Genomic DNA, 27,646 nt, shown 5'->3' with positions numbered 1-27,646 from the left:
AATCATTAGGTACTTGGGAGAATTTAAGATTCCTCTAGCTTATTGTTCATGATTCATCCTTGCCAGCCTGGTGCTGGGTCCTATTCTGACTTTGTGCCCCATCAACAATGGGATCTGGCTCATGCCTCAGTCTCCATTCTCCTAGGGCTGTGAAGAATAGGAAACAGCTGGATGTCCCTGGAGCTGACCACCTGCCAAGACTACTCATCATTCTTCTCTCCCAGCATCTCCTTGCCTGGCTGGTGGGATGCCTTTGGCCTTCTAATAATACACATTCAAATACCTTTGCCCAGTAAGCATGTCTAACCTCTGGATCTGAGACCTCCCCAGCCTACATCAGCCCACCACTACATCTTCTGACAAGCATCACCCAGTTAGAGAATGGCAGTTCTTTATTTATTTCTACGAAGTTCTACTTTCCCTTTTAACTACATAATTAGAATTCAAAAAAAAAATCTATGGTCTCTTGCTAATCAGACTCTTGCCTTGGCATTTGCCCACAGAGCTCATAAGCAATCCAAAGCACTGAGCTGGGTTAGTCCTTCACACAAATGCAACTGTGCTTTTATTGCTGCCATAATTTTGAGTTGCTGAGTAATGAGATTGATCTCTCAGAGAAGTAAAAGGCAAATATGTGGCCACTCAGCAGCCAAATCTTATTTCTTTAAAATTTGGTACTGCCAAGGTCTATGTCTTGTTTTTAGTCATTTCTGGAAATTGCAACCTCAACATTCAGGAGGTTTAAGTGGTATTCAAACTAAACAGACTCAACCTAGTCCTATTTATTCTTTTAAAAATTTGTCATGGAGGGCTGAACTTTCAGAGAGGCAGAGTAAAAATCTTGGCAGACTTTCTCCCAAAGAAACAAAAATTTGGTGAAAATTGTATTTTAGAAATAATCTGGAAATTGCCCTAAGAGTATAAGGCAAAGGGGGAAATAGTCATTCAGGAAAATCTACCTAATCTTCGTAAGAACAGTGAGAGTCTATGGCATCTGAGCCAAAACCCATCCCCTTCCCTGTCCCCCGACAACCTCATACCCAGATCCATATTACGGAAGCTCTACCCCAAACTGGTGTGGCCAAGAAGAAGGCTCCCACTCCCCTCAGCTGCCAGTCTGGGACTAGGATTTCACCCTGGCAGGGGCTGACCACTGGCCTTTCTAATCTCTAGCCCCATGTTGCAGAATTTCTATTATGGTTGACACTGCAGAGAAGACCAGCCTCCCTTCCCCCACCCAGACCCATTCATAGGACAGAAACTCTACACTAAGCACAGCAGGCCAAGACTACTGGGGCCCCAGCCCCAGCCCTAGCTTACTTGTAGAAAAAAGTTTCCCTGTTACTAAAGAAGAATATTTTATATTGGCAAGAGTCTCTCCATCTGAGAGATATAACAATTATAAATATGTATGCATCTAACAACAGAGTCCCATCCGAAATACATAAAGCAAAAACTGACAGAATTGAAATAGGCAATTCAGCAATAATGGTTGGAGACTTCAATACTCTCAACTTTCAGTAATGGATGGAATGACTAGGCAAAAGAGCTAGAAGGAAATAGCAGACTTGAACAATACTATAAGCCAACTAGACCTAAAAGACATCTATAGCACACTCTGCATTATGGCAGCAGAATACACATTCTTCTCAAGCACACATTGGAACATTATTTAGGATATACCTCAAAGTAAGCCAAAAAATAAGCCTCAATAAATTTAAAAGGATTGGAATTATACAAAGTAAAATATGTTTTCTGACCACAGGGGAATCAAATTAGAAATCAATAATAGAAGAAAATTTGGGAACTTCACAAATATGTGGAAATTAAACAACACACTAGCAAAATCACCTGTGGGCAAAGAAGAAATCACAAGGAAAATTTAAAAATTCTTCGAGATAAATAAAAACAAATACACAACATACTAAAACTTATAAAATGCAGCTAAAGTAGTGGTCAGAGGAAAATCTATAGCTGAAAATGCCTAAACTTTAAAAATATGAAAGATCTCAAATCAATAAACTTTCACCTCAAGAAACCAGAAAATAAAAACAAACTAAACCCAAACAAGCAGAAAGAAGGAAACAAGAAAGATTAGATTTAAAAAATGGAATAAAGAATAGAAAACAATAAAGAAAAAAGTTTGTTCTTTGAAAAGATCAACAAAATTGATAAACTTTTAGCTAATGTTACCAAAAAAAAATGGGAGGGGGGAAGGAAGGCTCAAATTATGAAAATCAGGAATGAAAGAGAGGACATCACTACCAACCTTACAGAAATAAATATATATATAAAAGAATCCTATAAACAATTAAATGCCAACAAATTAGATGAATTAGGTGAAATGTGTAGAAAGACATAAATTACCAAAACTTATCCAAGAAGAAATAGAAAATATGAAAACACCTGTAACAAGTAAAGAAACTGAATGAATAGTTTTAAAACTTTTCATGAAGAAAAGCCCAGGCATAAAAGATTTCACTGGTGAATTCTACCAAACATTCAAAGAAGAAGCAATACCTGTGCTTCCTAAAATCTTCCCAAAAATAGAAGAAGACTACTTCCCAACTAATTCTGTGAAGCCAGTATTACCCTGATATTAAAAATAAAAAAAACACAAAAAAGAAAACTATAGACTAATATCTCTCATTAATATACTTACATAAATCCTTAACAAAATATTAATAAACTGCAGCAGCATATGAAAAGGATTATACACTATGATTGAATGGGATTTATTCCAAGAATGCAAGTTGATTTAATATTTGAAAATCAATTCAGGTCATATACCACATTAATAGAAAAAGGGACAAGAAATTATCATTTCAAAAATGCAGAAAAAGAATTTGAAAGAATTCAATGCCCTTTCAAATTAAAAATACTCAACAAATTATGAGAAGAAAGCCTCCTCAACATGACAAAAGACGTGTAAGAAAAAAACACGGTTCATAGTACATTTAATGGTGAAAATCCGAGTATTTTTCCCCTAATATCAAGAAGAAAACAAGGATGTCCACTTTTGCCATTTTTATTCAACATTCTACTAGGATTCTAAAGTTTTAGCCAAAATAAATAGGCAAGAAAATTGGGGGAAAAGGTAAGTACATTGGAAAGAAAGAAGTCAAACTATCTCTATTTCAGATGACACAGTCTTGTAGATAGAAAATCCAGAAGAATTCACTAAAAAAAATTAAAATTAAATAAGTTCAGCGAAGATACAAGATCAATATTTAAAAATAAGTTTTCTTTCCATACACAGGCAATAAACGTCCTGAAAATAAAGTTAAGAAAACAAACTCATTTACAATAGCATCAAAAAAACACTCAGGAATAAATTTAACAAAAGAATTGCATGATTTGTACACTGAAAACTATAAAATAGTGTTGAAAGAAATTAAAGAATATCTAAACAAATTGAAAGACATCCATGTTCATGGATTGAAAGGCTTAACATCGTTAAGATGGCAATACTCCCAGATTGATCTACAGGGTTAACACAGTCCCTGTCAAAATATCAACTTGCCTTTTTTGCAAAAGTGGAAAAGCCAATCTTCAAATCGCATGGAAATTCAAGAGACCTAAAATAGCTAAAACAATCTTTAAAAAGAACAAAGTTGGAAGACTCACATTTCCGGATTTCAAAACTTGCTACAAAATTACAGTGCTATTAAAACAGTGTGGTACTGGCATAAGGACAGACATAAAGATCAATAGAATTGAATTGAAAGTACAGAAATAAACCCTTACATTTGTGGTCAATTGATTTTCAACAAGAGTGCCAAGACAATTCAAGGGAGAAAGAACAATCATTCAACAAATAGAACTAAAACAACTGGATATTCACATGCAAATGAATAAATTTGGACTCCTACCTCAAAAAACACACAAAAAAAACCACCCCAAAATGGATCATAGACATAAATGTAAGTGTTAAAACTCTAAGACAAAAACTAGGAGTAAATCCTTGGAAACTTTGATTAGATAATATTTCCTTCTTTCTGCTTATTTTGGGTTTAATTTGCTTTTATTTTTCTACTTTCTTAAGGTTTTTATATACTGTATCAAAAGCACAAGCAGTAAGAGAGAAAACCTGGCAAATTGGACTACATCAATATTAAAAACTTTTATGTTATGAAAAATGTCATCAAGAAAGTGAAAAAACAACCCACAGAATGAAAGAAAATATTTACAAATTTTCTATCTAATACAGAACTTGTAACCAGCACGTATTTTTAAAATCTCTTATGAATCAATAATAAAAATACAAATAACCTAATTTTAAAATGGACAAAGGATCTGAATAGACATTTTTCCAAGAGAGATATACAAATGGCCAAGAAGCACATAAAAAGATGTTCGACATCATTAGTAATTAGGGAAATGCAAATTAAAATCACAATGAGATACCGCCTTACAACGATTAGGATGGCTGTAATTTCAAAAGACAAGCAATAACGAGTGCTGGTGAGGATGAGGAGAAATTAGAACCCTCCTACCTTGCCAATATGATTTGTAAAACAGTGCAATCACTTTGGGTAACAATATGACAGTTCGTCAAAATGTTTCACGTAAGTTATTCAGTAATTTCGCTCCTATGCATATACCTAAGAGAAATGAAAACATACATTCATACAAACACTTGTACAAAAATGTTCGTAGTAGCATTATTTATAATAGCCAAAAAGTAGAAACAATACAAATGTTCATCAACTGGTGAATGGATAAATAAAATGTGGTATATCTATACAGTAAAACATTATTCTAGTTAAAAAGAAAGAACGTACCAATATGTGCCACAACATCGATGAACCTTGAACACATAACGATGTTTCAAAAAAAAAGAAAGAAGCAAGTCACAAAGACCATATATTGTATTTATATAAAATGTTCACTTATATAAAATGTCCAGAAATGTCCAGAATAGGAAAATCGATAGACACAAAAAGTATGTTAGTGGTTACCTAAGACTGGAGTAGGAGGCAGGGACATATAAGGAGAGACTACTAATGTGCATGGAGTTTATTTGGGGATACAAATATATTCTAAAATTAGATAGTAGTGATGGTTGTGCAAACTTATCAACATACTTCATTCAATGTACAAAAAACATTGAATTCTATAACCTAAATGGGTTAATTTTATGGTGTATCAATTAAGTCTCCATAAAGCTATTAAAAATTATCATGGTTCATGGGTAAGAAGACTCAATATTGTTAAAGTGTCAGCTCTTCCCAACTTAATCTATAGATTCAACACAATCCCAATGAAAACCCCAGCAAGTTATTTTGCAGATATCAATGGACTGATTCTAAAGGGAGCCAAAAGACCCAAGATAACCAAAACAATATTGAAGGAGAAAAATAAAGCAGAGGACTGACACTACCTAACTTAAAGACTTACTATAAAGCAATAGTGATCAAGACAATGTGGTATTGGTGAACGACTAGACAGACTAATGGAACAGAACAGATAGCCCACAGATAGATCCACCTAAACACAGTCAACTGATCTTTAACAAAGAAGCAAAGGCAACTCAATGGAGAAAAGACAGTCTTCTCAACAAATGATGCTTGAACAACTGGATATCCACATGCAAAAAGCTGAATTTTGACACAGATCTTATACCTTTCACAAAAGTTAACTCAAAATGAAACACAGACCTAAATGTAAAAGACAAAACTATAAAACACCTGGAAAATAACATAGGAGAAAGACTAGATGACCTTGGGCTTCACAATGACCATTTAGGTACAACAAAACAGTATAATCATTGAAAGAAAAGAAAAAGATCAGTTGGACTTCACTAAAGTTAAAAACTTCTAATTGACAAAAGACACTGTTAAGAGACTGAAAAGATAAGCCACAGACTGGGTGAAAACATTTGCAAAACACATATCTGATAGAGTAATTGTGTGTAAAATATGCAAAGAACATTTAAAACTCAACAATGAGGAAAGAACTACCCCAATTAAAAAATGGGCAAACAATCTGAATAGACACCTCAACAAAGAAGATATATAAGTGATAAATAAGCTGTTCATTATCACATATCATTGGGGAATTGCAAATTAAAACAAAGCGATAATATATCAAATGTTGACAAGGATGAGGAGCAACAGGAACTCTCATTTATTGCTGGTGGGAATGCAAAATAATACAACCACTTTGGAAAACAGTTTGGCAGTTTCTTACAAAACTAGCTATACTTTTACCATATGATCCAACGATCATGTCCCTTGGTATTCACCCACATAAGTTGAAAACACGTCCACACAAAAACCTGCACACACAAATGTTTATAGAACCTTATTCATAATTCCAAAATCTTGGAGACAACCAAGATGTCTTTCAATACCTGAATGGATAAACAAACTGTGTCATATCCATTCAATGGAATATTTTTCAGTGATTAAAAATAAGTGAGCTACGAAGCCATGTAAAGACATGGACAAACCTTAAGTGCATATTAATAAGTGAAAGAAGCCAATCTGAAAATGTTTCCACAATGTATGATTCCAACTACTGTAAATAATATTCTGGAAAAGGCAAAACCATGGAGACAGTAAAAAGATCAGTGGTTTCCAGGAGTTTGGGAGGAGGGAGGAATGAATAGGTGGAGCCTAAGAAATTTTAAGGCAGGGAAAGTATTTTGTATGGTACTATAGTGGTAGACATATGCCATTAAACATTTATCAAGATTCATAGAATGCACAACATAAAGAGTGAACCCTAATCTAAATTACAGACTTAGCTATTAACAATGTGTAAATATTGGCTCACCAATTGTCACAAATGTACCACACTAATGCAAGATGTTAATAATAGGGAAAACTGGGGGTGGGAAGAGGGGATATGGGAATTCTTTATACTTTCTACCCAGCTTTTCCATAAACCTTGAACTACTCTAAAAAATACAATCTATTATTTTTTAAATGTTCCCCAGTTATTTCTTATATGCAGTCCTGTTGCATATCACCAATCTAAGCACACAAATATTCTTCATTCTTCAGAGTTAGCATTTGTTCTTGTCACTTTTCACAAATAAAATAAGCAGATAATGTTTTTAAATTATCATATAATATTTGGTGCATCCAAAAGATTTCACATAACCTTCATGTGAATTATACAGCATGATAATAAAGTGAATATCCATTTAAAAACTAGAATACTATCAGTATTGTTGCATCCACCTGTATGCTTCTCTTATATCCCATCTTCTTCCTTCCCTCAGTGGGAATAACCATATTCCTGAATTCTGCGTTTATCATTCTCGTGCTTCTTGGCATTAGGAGGGCAGCTCTGGAGCCTCACTGTCTAGATCGTTGCTACTGTTGTAGGCAGCTTCTAAAATGGCCTCCAGTGATCCCAGCCACCTGGTATTCATGCCTTTATATAATCCCCTCCCCTTGAATGTGGGTTGGACCTAAGGACTTTCTTCTAATGAAAAGAATATAGCAACCTTGATGGGATGTCACTCCCAATATTGAGTTGCAGAAAGATATCTTAGCAGCCATCTTGCTCTCTCTTCCTTAATTGCTTTTTTATTCACTGTAGTGGAAACCAACTGCCATGTCCTACAGAAAGGCTGACATGAAAGAGACAGACCCTCCGTCAAATAAGCCCAAGGGACTGAATCCTGCCAATTGCCAGTAAATGAGCTTGGAAGTAGATGCTTCTCCAATCAAGCCTTAAAATGACTGCAGTCTCTGAAGACACTTTGCAGCTTTGGGAAAAACCCTGAGTTAGAGAACCCACCTAGCCACACCTAGATTTCTGAGCAGCAGAGACTGAGATACATGGTGTTATTTTAAATTGCTAAGTTTGAGGGTAACTTATTATGTAGCAATAGATAACTAATATGGGCATATATCAGCTATGTGATCTTGGGAATTACTTATAAACTCTGTGTGTCAATTTCATAGATATAAAATAGGTAAAATAATGGTACCTTCCTTGTGGGTTTTAGAGAGGATAAAATAAATGTATACATAAAAAAGCTTGCTATGGTTTGTATGTGTTTCCCAAATTTCATGTGTTGGAAACTTAATATTCGAATTCATATGTTGATGGCATTTGGAGGTGAGGCCTTTGAAAGGTAATTAGAATCAGATAAGGTCATTTTGGTAGGGCCCCCATGATTGAACCAGAGGCTTTATAAGAAGAGAAAGAGAGATCTGGGCTAGCATGCTCTGCCCCCTCACCATGAGATGCCCTGAGCTGCCTTGGGACTCTACAGAGAGTCCTAACTAGCAAGAAGTTCCACACCCATGCAGCCCCTAGACCTTGGATTTTCCAGCCTCTAGCGCTATAAGAAATAATTTTTTTCTTTATAAATTACCTAGTCTCAGGTACTCAGTTATAGCAACAGAAAATTGACTAAGACAAGCCTTAAGATAGTTTGTGGTACAGAGTAAGTGCTCAGTTCATGTTAGCTATCCAGTTTTTGTTACATGATATATGTATAGATTCTCCATTGAATATGTATCCAAGACCCACCATCTCCTTACATAAAAGCATAAGCACACAGTGCTGATGTTGGGATTTTGGTCTACATTTGTTATGCCTATTTATAGGAGCTCTTATTTTATTAAGATAGGGGGACTACTTTCAGGAACTGAACCCCACTGATGAGATGGGATTTATTAAAATGTGTCTAAACTAACTGATGTTCAGGGGATCCCTCATGTCAGGGATGTGGTGAGACTACTCAGAAGACATTCATGCTGCACAGGAGAGATCCCATTCCTTCTCAGCCTTTGGTTTTCTGACTGACAAATACAGACCTTTGTGACTTCTTCATATGGTTACATGTACCATTCCTCTGAGGCCTCTCTAGATCATCTTAAACCAGATGTGGCAGAAGCAAGACACAGGGATCTGAGTGTGGACAAGTGAAAGTTAAACAAGATACTGAGAAGTGTATTTCTAAAACTCAGTGATTTGATCATTCTCCAACACTGATATGTTCATGGGACTCCAGCTAGGACTTCAGAGTTTATACAAAGCCCTCACGAAAGTGTAGGGGCCTGGAGTCCTGCCTGCCTGAGTTTGCCATTTTTCCCTTTCTTCCCCCAGGGTTGGGTTCTGATATTCCATCTTTCTGCATTTCCTTCTCTTAAGTAGGGAGTCCTGGAAACCCACCCTCCCTTAGAATAATGTTTCCAGACTTGCTTGATTCTATGACTCATGTAGGTGCTTGCTAGGTACAGATTTAAAGACCTCACTCCAGACCCCTTGGATTCGAATCTCCTGATGAAGAATCTGGAATCTATTTTTAACAAGTACCTCCGGGTAATTCTTATCATAAGCCAAGTTTGGGAAACACTGTCTTAGAACATTTTACTTTCATCTTTCCTCTGGTTCTGGGATAGTGAATAACTGCCAGTGGCAGACATCATTAATTGATCACAGGACTCTTTCACTCTGAGCCTGGAGAAGGCCTCAGAACCCATAACAAGCACTTGAGGCAGCCACCAGTCATCAGGGGGAGCTACAATGGAGGTGAAATATAATTGCCATCCCTGCTCTAGTGAATATGTATTCTTGTGGTGTTGACATTTTCTTGATCTGTTGATGGATATACAAGAAGTCCAAATGAAAAGACTCTGGGAGAACCCAAGTCCATCTGGGACTTTCTGCTGACCTGTTGACACCTCCACAGACAGATATTTTCAGAGAGAGGTCAAAGGTCTCCTCTTTGACCCCTCTAGTGGGTATTTTCCTCCTGTTTTTCCAGAGAATAAGTCCACACTGGTCATGGGGCATGGTAGATAGTGATAAGAGTATATCTGCTGACCATACTGGAGGATACTAGGAGAGTGTGGGGTGAGGAAAGTTTTGTGGGGTGTTAAAACTTTTGAGTCTTGGTCACAATGTAGCACTTACAGTGGGGCTTAGATGCCTGTGATGATGGCAGATCCATAAAACTTCCTTGATTTCTTCCACGGTGCCTCTTTTCTCTCTGTATTACTCCAAGATGCTAAAGTATCACCGCTGTAAAGGAATGGGCCAGACCAGGACCAGATAATAGAATAACAAAGCTCCTTAAAAGGCTTGAAGGTTAGTATGGGAGACAAGCAGGAAATCGTGCTATTGCAGAGTGTGAGTCCCATGGAGAGCCACTAGGTGCTGTGAGGACAGACAAAAAGGAGAGGCTGATCTGCCCTGGGATTGGGAGCAGGGGAACAAGTGTGGAGGCAAAAGAAGTGATTGCCACAGAGCCCTGTTAGGTAAGTGAGAGTTGAAAAGAGAGAAAAGGCATTCCTGGCAAATATCCACACAGAAGCTTGCAGCTGCTCACTTCCAGGGGTCAAGTAGGAGTGGGAGCATGGCTGGAGGGCAGCCCGTGTACTTGGGTAGGGGAAGGGGCAAGGAGGGCAGGGTATGGCTGGCCCTGGGGCTGGAGAGGGCAGCAACTGACCAATCTAAGAGAAGAGATCTTAGAGGCTCCTACTTGAACAGTTTGGTCCTGTTTGATCATCTTACAGAAACTCATCAGTCCATAAGCCTGCACACATGGAGCTCCCATTGAGCATTTCAGTGCCTCCTTCTCAAATATGAAAGTTAATCAGTGTCGCCAGATGTTTGAGGAACCACAGTATCATGGAAAGAAAACAGAAAAAAAATCAGAGGAAATAGAAGCAATGTACAAAGGAAAAAAACAAGCAAATAATTAATATTCCCAGAGATACAGGGGGAATATTATATCCTTAAACAAGAATACATAACTATTTAAAAATAAATATTAACAGAAAGCTCTTAAAAATTAAAAATATTGTAACAGAAATAAACAACTCAATAAGATGACTGTAAAAATAAGTTAAGAAGATCTTCAGAGAGACGCACCCAACTCAAAGAGATGGAAAACGGAAGAAAGTGTAAGATTATATATAACACCAGTATAACAGCCAGTATTTATTTGAATAGCAGAAGTTCCAGAAAGAGAGAAATCAAAGGGGAAAATTATTGAAGTAATAAACTATGACATGAGTTTCTAGATTGAAAGGGCCACCAAGTGCCAGAACGATGGATGGAAAACGTCCCCTACTCACTGATATTCAAAGAATCAAGGATCAGAAAAGCATCAGACTTCTCAGCATCAACACTGAAAGGAGGAAGCAATGAAGAAATACTTCAAAGTCCTGAGGGGAATGGGGGATGATTACCATTTTACAATTTTATATTCAGTCAAACTATTAATCAATTGTGAGAATATAATAGAAAATCATCCCACATGTACAAGATCTCAAAATATTGCTTCCTGTGAATCCTTATGCAGAAAGCTACTGAAGGATATTCCCCACCAAGATAAGAGAGTAAATCAAGAACGTGGATGTCCAGAATCCAGCAAACAGGAATTTAATACAGGAGAGGGCCAAGGGAATTCCTGATTTAATGATGAAGAGAAGTTCCAGAATGACAGATGAATGGCAGACCATGTTAGAGCAGGAGAACCAAGGAAAGAATTAAACCAATACATAATTTGATAGATGTCAACATATTTGAAAGACAATTATAATTCTTCCAGAGAGCTCAGGCATGAAATAGCAATAGATACATACAAAACCAAGGAAGTGACAAATCAGGGCAATGAAAAAACCCAAGGAAAGCAACAAAGTTGTACAATAGAGGAAATATTAATATAATCATGGCACACCAAGTAACTCAACTTGAAAATAACATAATCATAATAATTTAAATACTGAATACTAATATTGTCCCCAAAATGATGTTATAATCATATTGAGAGGATAAGAGGATATGTGTTTGTGGGGGATAAGAGAGCTATAATCCTCTTCTTACATAGAAGGTCATTAATAAATGATAAGTAATTTTAAAAAACAGTAGAATAAACATGTTTCTTAAAAATATGGAGTTAATACTGGAAGAAACAACTAGAAGATCTGAAAATGGTTGCTTTGGGGAAGAAGGAACCAGGAGAAATAAGAATGCTGCCTTCCCTTCAAAGTCTTACGTAAATATTTATTATTCTAAACTAGGTAGGGAGAGAGTGCCCGATGGCTGAGTAGATGCAGCCAGGACAAGCATCTCCCACTGAGGGACAGGGCATTGGGAATACTGGCACACTCCTAGCAAGTCTTCAGAGGGAAGACACTGAGAACAAACGGAGGGAGGATGCAGATGCTTGGCTGAAGTGGGAGGAAACCCCTGCATGGGGCTACTATGCACCAGAACTCATTTCTGGCTCCTGGTGACTCCTGGGGAAGGTGGGAGCTAAATAGACAAGGAGCAACTCACTCTCTCCAAGGGCTTCTGGAATCCCAGCAGGAGATCCCTTGACCACTGTGGACACTTGAACCGGCAGGGGGAGCTGCTCAGAGAAGTGGTAGGAGTAGAACTCCAGCCAGAGCAGAAACCGAGTGCTTGGTGTGGGAGCATCTGTAGTGGAGCACAGCCACGGTCGCCCATCTCCCTAGGTCCAACTCACTCCTATAGGAGACTTTAGCCCTAGGGGAACCATAGGACCTGAACTCTGCATGGTGGTCTTGCCTATGAGAGGGGGCCCATCCTACCTGAGCACCTCTCAATCTGCTGTCCTCTCTCAGGCACCCCAGCCTGGCTGCACCTGCTTGCAGTGTGGCCCCAAGGCACCTCCTGGGAGCCCACATCATAGCTCCTGTGCTGGTGGACTGTGTCTGATGGGCACAGTACTCCAGCAGAGCCATCTCAGTGGACAGGCACCAGCTCACCCCCCACTGCAGCCTGCCTTCATGCCCCTTTGCCCACATGCACTCACCCATGGCTAACCCACAAATTACTCTGTGGGTGGGTGTGTGTGCAGGCATACTTTGCCTTTCCTCCCCCTCCAGCGTGTGTGGAGGGGCACCCTGCCATGCCACTGCTGCCTGTGTATGTGCATCCCACCCCTCTCCCCGCTGCTGAACCACCACTGTAGTTAGAACATTGTCGGGGACAGAACCCACCAGCCCCGCTCCTGCCAGGGCCCACTCCTGTGCTGAAACTATCACCAGCATGAAACTAGACATGAAGAAAAGCAGACCTACCCCTTCCCTGAGTGGCCACTCCTGCCCATGGGAACACACACAGAGTGTGCACACAGTCCTGCACCAACCAGTGCCCCATCCCTGCACTAACATCACTGCTGGTTCACACACCTACAGTTATGGGGAGGAGCGTTTTCCCAAGCCAGTGCTGTCAATGCCAGCCACTGCTGCAAACACCCACATGGAGGTTGGCACCCCGGAACCCACTAGCACCCTGCTGCAGTCAACAAGCATACAACCCACAGTGCTGCAGCTGCAGTTACTAATGACATGTAGTGAACATGGACAGATACCTCTGCCATCACCCTACAAAGTATGGTGTAGGTTTGGCTGGCACTACCTATCGGAGTGTTGTGACCAGTGGTCCAGGAGTAACTCATCCCTTCCCGCACAGCAGGTTCCTAACCTTGAGGAGCCAGAGAACAAAGTGGGGGTCTGATACTAGTTCCCCAGTTCAGTCCAGGAGTCCCAAACTGAGCCTTGCCCCCCTAAAATCTTTCAAACATGAAGCCAGTCAACTGAACCCACCTTATACCACAATCAAACCCCCAGGGTCACCAAATGGAATAAAAGAAAAAAAAATCCAAAGGACAGAAAATGTAAAGACTGAAGGAACATCACCCTCACAAAGATGAGAAAGAACAAGTGCAAGAACTCTGACAATTCAAAAAAGTCAAAGTGCCTTTTTTCCTCCAAATGATTGCACTAGTTCTCCAGGAAGAGTTCTTAACCAGGATGAGATGGCTGAAATGATACAAATAGAATTCAGAATAGGAATAGGAATGAAGATCACTGAGATCCAGGAGAATGTTGAAACTCATCTAAGGAAGCTAAAAGTCACAATAAAAAGATGTGGAGCTGACAAAATAGTATAGAAAAGAACATAACTGACCTGATAGAGCTGAAAAACACACTATGAGAATTTCATAATGCAATTGCAAGCATTAATAGTAGAATAAACCAAGCTGAGGAAAGAATCTCAGGGTTTGAAGACTGACTTTCTGAAATAAGACAGTCAGACCAGAAGAAAGAATGAAAAGAAACAACAAAACCTCGGTGAAATATGGAATTATATAAAGAGACTGAATCTATGACTCATTTGACATCCCTGAAAGAGATGGGGAAAATGGACGCAACTTGGAAAACATAGTTTAGGATACCATCCATGAGAACTTCCCCAATCTAGCTAGAGAAGCTAACACTGAAATTCAGGAAAACAGAGAACTCCTACAAAATACTTCACAAAATATTGTCCCAAGACACATAATCGTCAAATTCTCCAAGGTCAAAATGAAAGAAAAAAACGTTAAAGGTAGTTAGGGAGAAAGAACAGGTCACCTACAAAGGTAAGTCCATCAGAGTAACAGCAGACGTCTCAGCAGAAATCCTACAAGCCAGAAGAGATTGGGGCCTATATTCAACATTCTTAAAGAAAAGAATTCCAACCAAGAATTTTCTATCCAGCCAAATTAAGCTGCATAAGTGAAGGAGAAATAAGATCCTTTCAGACAAGCAAATGGTGAGGGAATTTATTACATGATCTGCCTTACAAGAGCTCCTGAAAGAAGCACTAAGTATGGAAAGATCATTATCATCCACTACAAAAACACACTTAAGTACACAGATCAGTGACACTATAAAGCAACCACACAAACAAGTCAGCATAATAACAACCTAACAACACGATGACAGGATCAAATCCACACATATCAATACTAACCTTGAATGTATTATAAATGGCCTAAATGTCCCAATTAAAAGGCACAGAAAGGCAAGCTGAATAAGGAAGCAAGACCCAATGGTATGCTATCTTCAAGAGACCCATCTCACATGCAATGACACCCATAGGCTCAAAATAAAAGGATGGAGAAAAATCTACCAAGCAAATGAAAACAGAAAAACATAGAGGTTGCAATCCTAATTTCAGACAAAACAGACTTTAAACCAACGAAAATTTAAAAAGACAAAGAAGGGTATTACATAATGTTAAAGGGTTCAATTCAACAAGAAGACATAACTATCCTAAATATATATGCACCCAACACAGGAGCACCCAGATTCATAAAGCATGTTTTTAAAGACCTTCAAAGAGACTTAGACTCCCACACAATAATAGTGGGAGACCTCAACACCCCACTGTCAGTATTAGATCATTAAGGCAGAAAATTAACAAAGATATTCCAGAGCTGAATTCAACACTGGACCAAATGGACCTAATAGATATCTACCAAACTCTACACCCCAAAACAACAGAATATGCATTCTTCTCATTGCCACATGGTATATACTGTAAAATGGATCACACAATTGGACATTAAACAATCCTCAGCAAATGCAAAAAACCAAAATCATACCAACCACTCTCTCAGAACCCGAATGGTATGAACAATATAATTGGAAATTGAGATTAAGAAAATCGTTTGGCTGGGTGAGGTGGCTCATGCCTGTAATCCCAGCACTTTGGGAGGGCGAAGTGGGCGAATTACCTGAGGTCAGGAGTTTGAGACTAGCCTGACCAACATGGAGAAACCCCGTCTCTACTAAAAATACAAAATTAGCCAGGCGTGGTGGTGCATGCCTGTAATCTCAGCTACTCAGGAGGCTGAGGCAGGAGAATCGCTTGAACCCATGAGGCAGAAGTTGCGGTGAGCCAAGACGGTGCCGTTGTACTCCAGCCTGGGCAACAGAGTGAAATTCCATCAAAAAAAAATCGTTCAAAACCATACAATTACATGGAAACTAAACAACATGCTCCTGGATGACTTTTGGGTAAATAAAGAAATAAAGGCAGAATTCAAGAAATTCTTTGAAACTAATGAGAACAAAAATACAACATACCAGAATTTCTGGGGCATGGCTAAGGCAGTGTTAAGAGGGAAATTTATAGCACTAAACAGTCACATTAAAAAGTTAAAAAGATCTAAAATTAACAACCTAACATTACAACTAAAAGAACTAGAGAAACAAGAACAAACCAACCGCAAAGCTACAGAAGACAAGAAATAACCAAAATCAGAGCTGAACTGAAGGAGATTGACACATGAAAACCCATTCGAAAGATCAAAGAATCCACGAGCCAGTATTCTGAAAAAATTAAGACAGACAAATAGCTAGACTAATAAAGAAAAAAAGAGAGAAGATCCAAATAAACACAATTAGAAACGACAAAAGGGATATTATCATTGACCCACAGAAATACAAATAACCATCAGAGAATACTGTGAACACCTCAATGCACATGAACTATAAAACCTAGAAGAAACTGATAAATTCCTGGACACATACATCCTCCCAAGACTGAAGCAGAAAGAAACTGAATCCCTGAGCAGACCAATAATGAGCTCCAAAATGGAATCAGTAATTTTAAAAAACCTATCAACCAAAACAATCCCAGGACCAGATGGATTCACAGAATTCTACCAGATGTACAAAGAAGAGCTGGTACCATTCCTACTGAAACTATTCCAAAAATTGAGGAAAAGGGACTCCTCCCCAACTCACTCTATGAGGACAGCATCATCCTGATGCCAAAACCTGGCAGAGACCCAGCAAAAAAAAAAAAAAAAAGAAGAAGAAAGAAAAGAAAACAAACCTTCAAGCAAATATCTTTGATGAACATTGATGCAAAAATTCTCAACAAAATACTCGCAAACTGAATCCATCAACACATCAAAAAGCTTATCCATCATAATCAAGTAGGCTTTAACCCTGGGATGCAAGGCTGGTTCAACATATGCAAATTAATAAACATGATTCATCACATAAACAAAAGTAAAGACAAAAACCACATGATTATCTCAATAGATGCAGAAAAGGCTTTCAACAAAATTCAACACATATTCATGTTAAAAACTCTCAACAAACTAGGTATTGAAGGAATATACCTCAAAATAACAAGAGCCATCTATGACAAACCCACAGCCAATATCATACTGAATGGGCGAAAGCTAGAATGGAAGCATTCCACTTGAAAATGGGCACCACTGGATGCCCTCTCTCACCACTCCAATTCAACGTAGTATTGGAAGTCCTGGCTAGAGCAATCAGGCAAGAGAAAGAAATAAAGAGTTTCCAAATAGAAAGAGAGAAAGTCGAACTATCCCTGTTTGCCGATTACATGATTTTATATCTAGAAAATCCCATAGTCTGTGCCCAAAAGCTCCCTGGGCTGATAAGTAACTTTAGCAAAGTTTCGAGATATAAAATCAATGTACAAAAATCACTAGCAGTCCTATACCAACAACAGGCAAGCCAAGAGACAAATCAGTAATACAATCCCATTCACAACTGCCACAAAAAGAATGAAATACCTAGGAATACAGTTAGTCAGGGAAGTGAAAGATCTCTACAATGAGAATTACAAAACACTGTTCAAAAAAATCAGAGATGACACAAACAAATGGAAAAACGTTCCATGCTCATGGATAGGAATAATTAATATCATTAAAATGGCCATACTGCCCAAAGCAATTTAGAGATTCAATGCTATTGCTATCAAACTACCAATGACAGTCTTCACAGAACTAGAAAAAAATATTTTAAAAATCATATGAAACAAAAAAAGATCTCGAATAGCCAAGTCAATTATAAGCAAAAAGAATAAAGCAGAAAGCATCATGCTACCTAATTTCAAACTTCACTACACGGCTACCAAAACAGCATGGTACTGGTACAAAAACAGACATATAGACCAATGGAACAGAATAAAGAGCTCAGAAATAAAGCTGCATACCTACAACCACCTGATCTTTGATAAAGCTGACAAAAACAAGCAATGGGGAAAGGGCTCCCTATTCAACAAATGATGCTGGGATAACTGGCTAACCATATGCAGAAGATAGAAACTGGACCCCTTCCTTATACCTAATACAAAAAAAATCAACTCAAGATGTATTAAAGACTTAAATGTAAAACCAAAAACTATAACAACCCTGGAAAACAACCTGGTGAATACTATTCTGGACATAAGACCTGGCAAAGATTTCATGAAGAAGATGCCAAAAGCAATTGCAGCTAAAGCAAAAATTGACAAATAGGATCGAATCAAACTTAAGAGCTTCTACACAGCAAAAGAAACTATCGACAGAGTAAATAGACAACCTACAGAATGGGAGAAAATATTTGCAAATTATGCATCTGACAAAGGTCTAATATCCAGCATCTATTAAGACACAAACAAATTTATAAGAGAAAACAAAAAACTACATTAACAAGTAGGTAAAGGGCACAAACAGACACTTTTCACACCAGTCAGAATGGCTGTAATTAAAAATTCAAAAAATAACAGATGTTAGTGAGGTTGCAGAGAAAAAGGGAATGTTTATACACTGTTGGTGGGAATGTAAATTGGTTCAACCATTGTGGAAAACAGTGTGGCAATTCTTCAAAGAGCTGAAAGCAGAACGACCATTCGACCCAGCAAACCCATTACTGAGTATATACCCAAAGGAAAGGAATATACATTGTTCTTTCATAAAGACATATGCATGTGTATGTTTATCACTGCACTATTCTTAACAGCCAAGTCATGGAATCAACCTAAATGCCCATCAGTGGTAGACTGGATTAAGAAAATGTGGTACACTCTGCTCAAGCAAATAAGAAAGGACACAAACAAATGAAAAAACATTCCATGCTCATGGATAGGAAGAATCAATATCATGAAATTGGCTATACCGCCCAAAGTAATTTATAGATTCAATGCTATTCCCATCAAGCTACCATTGACTTTCTTCACAAAATTAGAAAAAACTACTTTAAATTTCATATGGACCCAAAAAAGAGCCTGTATAGACAAGACAATCCTAAGCAAAAAGAACAAAGCTGGAGGCATCACACTACCTGACTTCAAACTATACTACAAGGCTACAGTAACCAAAACAGCATGGTACTGGTAACAAAACAGATATATAGACCAATGGAACAGAACAGAGGCCTCAGAAATAACACCACACATCTACAACCATCTGATCTTTGACAAACCTGACAAAAACAACCAATGGGGAAAGGATTTCCTATTTAATAAATGGTGTTGGGAAAACTGGCTAGCCATATGCAGAAAACTGAAACTGGACCCCTTCCTTACACCTTATACAAAAATTAACTCAAGATGGATTAAAGACTTAAATGTAAGACCTAAAACCATAAAAACCCTAGAAGAAAACCTAGAGAATACCATTCAGGACATAGGCATGGGCAAAGACTTCATGACTAAAACACCAAAAACAAGTGCAACAAAAGCCAAAATTGACAAATGGGATCTAATTAAACCAAAGAGCTTCTGCACAGCAAAAGAAACTACCATCAGAGTGAACAGACAACCTACAGAATGGGAGAAAATTTTTGCAATCTATCCATGTGACAAAGGTCTAATATCCAGAATCTACGAGGAACTTAAACAAATTTACAAGAAAAAAACAAACAACTCCATCAAAAAGTGGGCAAAGGATATGAACAGACCCTTCTCAAAAGAAGACATTTATGCAGCCAACAAACATATGAAAAACAGCTTATCATCACTGGTCATTAGAGAAATGCAAATCAAAACCACAGTGAGATACCATCTCACACCAGTTAGAATGGTGATCAATAAAAAAGTCGAAAAACAACAGATGCTGGCTAGGATGTGGAGAAATAGGAACGCTTTTACACTGTTGGTGGGAGTGTAAATTAGTTTTATTGTGGAAGACACTGTGGTGATTCCTCAAGGATCTAGAACCAGAAATACCATTTGACCCAGCAATCCCATTACTGGGTGTATACCCAAAGGATTACAAATCATTCTACTATAAAGACATGCACACGTATGTTTATTGCAGCACTATTTACAATAGCAAAGGCTTGGAACCAACCCAAGGCCCCATCAATGATAGACTGGATAAAGAAAACGTGGCACATATACACCATGGACTACTATGCAGCCATAAAAAAGAATGAGTTCAGGTCCTTTGCAGGGACATGGATGAAGCTGGAAACCATCATTCTCAGCAAACTAACACAGGAACAGAAAATCAAACACCGCATGTTCTCACTCATAAGTGGGAGTTGAACAACAAGAATACATGGACACAGGGAGGGGAACATCACACACCAGGGCCTATCAGGGGGTAGGGGGCTAGGGGAGGGATAGCATTAGGAGAAATACCTAATGCATGTGGGGCTTAAAACCTAAATGACAGGTTGATGGGTGCAGCAAACCATCATGGCACATGTATACCTATGTAACAAACCTGCATGTTCTGCGCATGTATCCCAGAACATAAAGTATAATAAAAAAAATGTGGAATGTATATACTATGGAATACTATGCAGCCAAAAAAAAATGAGGTCATGTCCTTTGCAGGAACACAGATGGAGCTGGAGGCCATTATCCTTAGCAAACTAATGGAGGAACAAAAAACCAAAGACCACATGTTCTCACTTATAAGCAGGAGCTAAACAACAAGAACACAGAGACACAAAGAGGGGAACAACAGACACTGAGGCCTAATAGAGGGTGGAGGGTAGTAGTAGGGAAAGGAGCAGAAAAAATAACTATTGGGTACTAGGCTTAGCACCTGGGTCACAAAATAATCTGTACAATCCCCATGACATGAGTTTACGTATATAACAAACCAGCATATGAACCCTTGAACATAAAATAAAAGTTTTAGAAAAATAAAAATAAATTAAGTACATGAAATTTAAACATGGGCTACATATTAGATGATGGCAATGAATTGATGTTAAATTTCTTAGTTTTGATAATGGTATTATGATTATATAGGAGAATGTCTTTCATTCTCAGGAGATACATGATAAAATGTTACAATGCAATATAATTTTAAATCATTAATCAAAAATAGATAAGTAGACAGATGAGAAAATAAAGCAAATGTGACAAAATGGTAACTGGAAAATCTAAATAAATGATATATAGATGTTCATTGCACCTTCCTTTTAACTTTTCTGTCGATTTTTTAAATTTTATTTTTTTCTTTCCAACTTTTATTTTAGGTTTGGGGTACGTGTGCAGATTTGTTACGTGGGTAAATTACGTGTTGCAGGTGTTTGGTGTACAGATTTTATCACCCAGGTAATGAGCATAGCACCTGATAGGTAGTTTTTCGATACCCTTCTCCCACCCTTCACCCTCATGAAGGCCCCAGTGTATATTGTTCACTTCTTTGTGTCCATATGTACTCAACGTTTAGCTTCCATTTACAACTCGGAACATGCAGTATTTGGTTTTCAGTTCCTGTGTTAGTTTGCTTAGGATACTGGCCTACATCACCATCCATGTTGCTGCAAAGGACTTGATCTCATTCTTTTTTATGGCTGCATAGTATCCCATGGTGTATATGTACCACATTTTCTTTATCTAGTCTACCATTGATGAGCATTTAGGTTGATCCCACATCTTGGCTATTGTGAATAGTGCTGTGATGAACATACAAGCACATGTGTCTTTATGGTAGAATGTTTTATCTTTATTTGCGTATATATCCAATAATTGGATTCTGAGTGAAATGGTAGTTCTGTTTTAAGTTCTTTGAGAAATCTCCTAGCTGCTTTCCACGGTGGCTGAACTAATTTACATTCCCACCAGCAATGTATATGTGTTCCCTTTTCTCCACAACCTCACTAACATTTGTTTTTTTTTTGCTTTTTAATAACAGCTATTCTGACTGGTGTAAGGTGGCATCTCATTGTAGTTTAAATTTGCATTTCAAAATAAAACATTTAGGGGGAAACTAGGTACATGTGTTATTCTGATAAAATCAAAATTTAAAAATAAAACACTTGACCCAATGCCTGGAGTATACATCACTTCAAAATGTTAGCTATCATTATTATTTGTGTTATCATCATTATTTGTATTTTGATTTGTATTATCATCACCATAATCATTATTTCTCAACATGTATTTCAGTTGAATAGAAAAGACAGTGATAGATCACTGGTTGTTACTCCCAGATCATGATAGGAAAAGGTATCAACCAAAGACAATTTTCTTCTGGCATGCTACTCACCCAGGGCCTAGGGCTTATGTAGAGCACTGGAAACGTAAGCAAAAATGTTCCTCCTTAGATAATGCTCATGGGCCACAGCTGGGTGAGAGATCAAGTCACCTCTGGCTTGAGATGGTCAGAGAATGGCCAATGGTCTGGATAAAGAGATATAAAGGAAGTAGAATCACAAATTAGTTGAGGGTAAATCTCAGGTGTCCAACTTGGTAGATCTGGGTGGGTGATAGGAGGCTGCCTAGACCAAGACCAGCCACCTTGATCTTCACAGCACATCACACCAGAATTGTTTAAGAATCTACATTGACTCCCACGTCCAGGACCATCCCAAGGCCTGGAACCTGTTATGACTTTTCCTTTCTAAATGTGATACATTCACAACAGGCCCTACTTCAGTGTTTTCTGTCTGATTGAGAAGACTTGAAAGGTCTTCCTAGAGTGAATCCTAAACAACTTAATATTGCAGGTCCCAACAAGCTCCATAGAACTGCAGATTTAGATACTTCAGTGTGCAGTGCCCCTACGATCCAGGGTCACTTATAGATGCTTAAAGAAACGCAGTATAGAGACCATCTCAAGTGAACTCATGTTCCCATATCTCTGTTTTGAAGTCCCAGGTCACTTTGAATTGGTGTTTTCTGCCTCTGGGTGGAGTCTCTAGCCTCAGAGTAATAATACTCTGTTATAATACGCTGGTATAAGGACATACATATCTATACACATATATATCCAGTCTATCCTCATTATTCACAGATTCCATGTTTGTGAATTTGCTTACATGCTAAAATTTATTTGTAAACCCAAAATCAATTTCAATATTCACAGTGCTTTCACAGTCATTTGTGGACATGTGCAGAGGAGGAAAAAATTCAAGTCACCCAATGTACACACATTCCCAGCTAGGGTCAGACAGGTGACCTTCTGCCTTCTTGTTTCAGACCTCACACTGTAAACAAGTGTCCTTTTCACAGTCTGATTAGCATTCCTTTTTTTTTTTTTTTGCATTTTTATGCTCTTTCTTGGTGATTTCACTATTTAAAATGGCCTCCAAGAATAGTACCAGAATGCTCTTTAGTGTTCCTAAGTATAAGAAGGCCGTGATGTGCCTTCCAGAGAAATTACATGTGTTAGCTAAGCTTCTTCCAGCCATGAGTTATAGTGCTATTGGCCATGAGTTCAATATTAATGAATCAACAATATATACTAAATAAGCCATCTTTAAAGAGAAATCCACATAAAATAAGGTTACATATTAATCAGTTTACAGAAATGTTGAAACCATAAGCTTACAGAAACCTAACCTTGTATTTCTCCTAGGAGCAATGGTTCATTACTTGCTAATTCGGTAGCTGTGGCAACTTTGTAGAATGTAACTTCCATGAATAACAAATGTGAGTGGTATATTAGTCTGTTCTCATGCTGGTATAAGGACATACCTGAGACCAGGTAATTTATAAAGGAAAGAGTTTTAATTGACTCACAGTTCCGCATGGCTGGGGAGGTCTCAGGAAACTTACAATCATTGTGGAAGGGAAAGCAAATACATCCTTCTTCACAAGGAGCGTATTTGCACAAGGCAGCAAGGAGAAGTGTCAAGCAAAAGGGAGAAAAGCCCCTTATAAAACCATCAGATCTCACTCCCTATCACAAGAACAACATGAGGGTAACTGACCCCATGATTCAATTACCTCCCACTTGATCCCTCCTACAATACATGCGGATTATGAGAACTACAATTCAACGTGAGATTCGAGTGGGGACACGGCCAAACCATATCAAGCAGTATATGTATGTTTGTGTGTGTGTGGTATGTATATGGATATATGCACATGTATATATCTTACCTATGCCTTTTTGAAGGGTAATATGAACTGGTCCTCCTTCATTCATTTATTTTTTCAAAACAACCATCAAATGCACTACTTCTAAGGTAACAGAGTACAATTCCAGGGTGTGGCTGAAAGAGAGAGGACTGATATAGAGTAAGTATGGAAATAATAATCAAGCTGGTTGACTAGATAAGCCAGGGAATTGTCTCCCATTGCAGAACTGTTCAGGTCTTCTCAGCTCCTTCCTGCATCTCTTGCCCTTGTCACAATCAGCACCACCCAGTATTCCATGGCTCCACTCTGCAATTGCTGCCTCTATTGTGGTCCTTCATGGTTCCTCCTGAATGCACCCAGTTCTGATGGCTGGGCCCTGACAAATTGAGGGTGAAGATTTTTCCCCAGAAGAAAAAAAAAAGGACAAAGGTAAGACCCTCCCCACCCCTTCTGGCCTCAGCCAGGGAATCCTCCCTTGTAGAATGTAACAAATATCGAAATCTTTCCAGGTACTTTATCTTGGCCCCTGGCCCCCTATTTTAAGTGGGATAATTTATACAATGTCTAGCCACATAGTAGGCATTCAACAAATTTCAGCATAGTAGGTGTTCACCATATTTGTTGAACAAATAAACATCTTGACATAAATATTCTTTCTCTTGCAAATATGATTCTGAAAGATCTGACCCATTCCTAATGATGCTTTTATTATTCTTAAGAATATTCTCCTTTCTTCCCATCTAAGAAACACATCTTCAATTCTGCAACAAAAGTCTCTGGGTAAAGTCGACTTGATTCAGTGACCTTGATTTATTGAAATTGCTTGTGCCATAAACAGAAGCACATGCAGTAAGCCAGTAGCTGAGAGGAGTTCAGCCTCAACTTGACCCATGCTGGCACCCCCATTCTCATGGCTGGCACCCCAGCCTACACAGCTAGAACCCAGTTTACATCTCTGGCTGGTATCCAGTCCACACAGCTGGCACCCAGTCCACACAGCTGGCACCCAGTCCCGACACCTGGCTGGCACCCCAGTGCACACAGCTGGCACTGCAGCCCACAGATGGTGGCCCAGTCCACACAGCTGGTTGGAATCCAGGTCCTCACAGCCGGCACCCACTCCACACAGCTGGCACCCCAGAATGGTTGCTGTACCAGCCGGAAGCTACTCACTGCTCTCTGCTGTGTATACAGCAGTCTGCACTGGCCTCTGAACACAACCCAAGTCACTCTTCTGTTCTCACCACACAAAACAAGCCTAAATTACACTGGGAGGGAACAAGGCAAGATGCCTAGGACAACTGCCTAGCCACAAGAGGTTCAGATACTCCCACAATAAACCTCTTCCTTTAAGAGTCTCAGAAAAGAAAGTACTAACAGGTCTCTCAGATGGTGTGAGTGCAGTTCTACTCTGAGACTTTTTGGAGCAACTTTGACCTTCAAGGTGCCAGTGCTGACCCAGGCACAGCAAAGTCAAAAGCATGCCTAGGCCGACCTCAAGAGCAAGGGCCCTGTGAAGGTCAGGCTGTGACCCTCGTGAAGGTGTAGTGACAGTGGTGAGGAGACTCCACATTCCCAAAGCCCCTCCAGACAAACCCAGGCAAATATGAACACTGGAGTCAGAGCAGGTGGAAAGAAGTGTCACAGGAGTTAAGGATGCTGGACCAGACAGTCCACAGTGGATCCAGCAGAATGTCAGGAACAGTGTCCTGCTGAGATGGAACAGACTTTGAGGGACACACATGCATTCATACCTAAGTCTTTATGATCTTTAAACACCTCTGGTGATTTTTAAAGAGACACCTGAATGTAGCACTTGTTGAAACACCTGGGAGAGATGCAGCAGGTGCACCCCTAAGCCTAGGCCAGGAATATTCCTGAGAGAGCAATCGAAGGAGGACAGCTCACTTGAGCCCATGGCTCTTGGTCATTTAAGGCTCAGTGGCAGCTGGGCTCAGTAACTCATGCCTGTAATTCCAGCACTTTGGGAGGTGGGGGTGGGAGGATTGCTTGAGCCTGGGAGTTCAAGGCCAGCCTCGGCAGCATAGACCCCATCTCTACAGGAAAAAAAAAAAAAGAAAAAATCTCAGAGGCATTGACATTTGTTCTCTGTGTTACCTTGGGCATGCCTGCTTTACTCTCTCAGCCTCCATTTGCTCATCCTAAAAATGAGGATTGTGCTTAGCTTCCTTCTGCTGCTGCCTCAGTCTGAGCTGATCCAGTTAGATTCTCTCTCTAGGGCATTCGAAAGTATAATGGGCCAGGTACAATGGCTCATGCCTGTAATCCCAGCACTTTGAGAGGTCGAGGTGGGTGGATTGCTTGAGTCCAGGAGTTCGAGACCAGCCTGGGCAACATGGTAAAACCTCATCTCAACAAAAAATACAAAAATTAGCCAGGCTTGGTGATGGGCATCTATAGTCCCAGCTACTAGGGAGGCTGAGATGGGAGGATCACTTGAGCCCTAGAGGTTGAGGCTACACAGAGCCAAGATTGCACCACTGCACTCCAGCCTGAGTGACAAAGCAAGATCTTGTCTAAAAAAGAAGTAGGATGGAGAGATCACATAAGGGAGCCATGGATATTGTCCATTTGCACCTCCACTTCCACCCACCATCCTTCGCTGCCCTGCTCTGTGCTCTGGGAGGCTGAACTCTATCTGTGGTTTCATCATTTGGCCTTCCTGACCTCCTGGATTCAAGTCAGATTTGGCCAACACAAGACACCAGCAGGACATGGATGAGTGGAAGGAGAGACAAGAAGAGGAATTTATTTCTACTGCTCCCTCCCTTCCAGGCCATGGTGTGACAGTGGCTGAGTTCCTCTACCTGAAGCCATGACTTCTCCATCCCTACAGCCATTGCTAGGTTCAATAATGCCACTCCCTCCCCTCACTCTTCCAGGTCTCCAGGAGGAGATGGATTTTCCACGTTGCCAGCCCCAGGAAGCTGTAGCATCTCTTGTAGATTTCCCTGAACCTTGCAGTGGTTAAATCATCCCTTCTCTAAGCTCTCTTTGACCACACTTTTGAGCAGGCCATTTGTGTCCTGCTGGACCCCTAACAATACAGGGAGCCAAGCTGGAAAGGCTCATAGATTTCACAGCTTGAGGTCACGGTTTGGGGGCAGTTATGATGGCCCTTGTAGAAGAAGGACCATGTGACCCCAGAAAGAGTCATAGAGGGAGAATAGCTGCTTGAAGACTTTCTATGATGACAAGGCCTGGCCATGTAACCTACACTTAGAGTCTATGAGTTCCCTTACAACAACCCCCTGTGGCTGAGCTGACTTGAGTGGCTTCTGATTATTTCATTAATGGCCCACTGATTGAAACATAGGCCTGTCTTCATCCCCTTCTAGGAAGGCAGCTGACTGCCATTTCCTGCAAGAACTGGAATTTCTACTGGTGAAAATGTCCATACCCCCTTAGAAAGCAAGCACCAAGTGGACAGGTTCTGTATCTGGTCTTGTGTGCATGGTGTTCTCAGTACTCAGCCTAGCACCTAGCAGAGTAGTCACTCAATACATGGTATTGAACGAATTTTTAAAATACTTTCCAAGCAAATGCATTTGTTGGTTTCACAGGCACAAGATCATTACAGAGAAGATGCTCAGTTCAGAAAGACATTGGGCATTTGCTCTTTAGCTGAATACACACCAGAGTCCAATTTTCTCTCCCACCCAAACTGCCTTTGATTTATCAATGTTCTAAGAAGCCGGTTGCTCATGGCTGACCAGGAATTCCTTCCCGGGCTTGAAAGGGCACTAGAGGAGAAGGAACTTGCCTCTAAATA

The 27,646-nt window shown here is 39.4% G+C and overlaps 1 long non-coding RNA gene across 1 annotated transcript in view; it reads right to left on the bottom strand.

Annotated features, from left to right (window-relative positions):
- Positions 1-24,002, bottom strand: part of LOC107976154 (uncharacterized) — a 105,678-nt gene extending 81,676 nt beyond the window's left edge. Inside the window, exons 1-2 of the long non-coding RNA XR_008547100.2 lie at positions 23,875-24,002; positions 22,037-22,170 (exon numbers count right to left, since the gene is read on the bottom strand). This is a non-coding gene — a long non-coding RNA (uncharacterized LOC107976154). The remainder of the gene's footprint in view (positions 1-22,036; positions 22,171-23,874) is intronic.
- Positions 24,003-27,646: the final 3,644 nt, after the last annotated feature.

Source organism: Pan troglodytes, chromosome 1 (assembly GCF_028858775.2).
Source record: "Pan troglodytes isolate AG18354 chromosome 1, NHGRI_mPanTro3-v2.0_pri, whole genome shotgun sequence".
In the NCBI taxonomy this organism is placed as follows: Eukaryota; Metazoa; Chordata; class Mammalia; order Primates; family Hominidae; genus Pan; species Pan troglodytes.
This window is presented reverse-complemented; position numbering and strand designations above follow the sequence as displayed.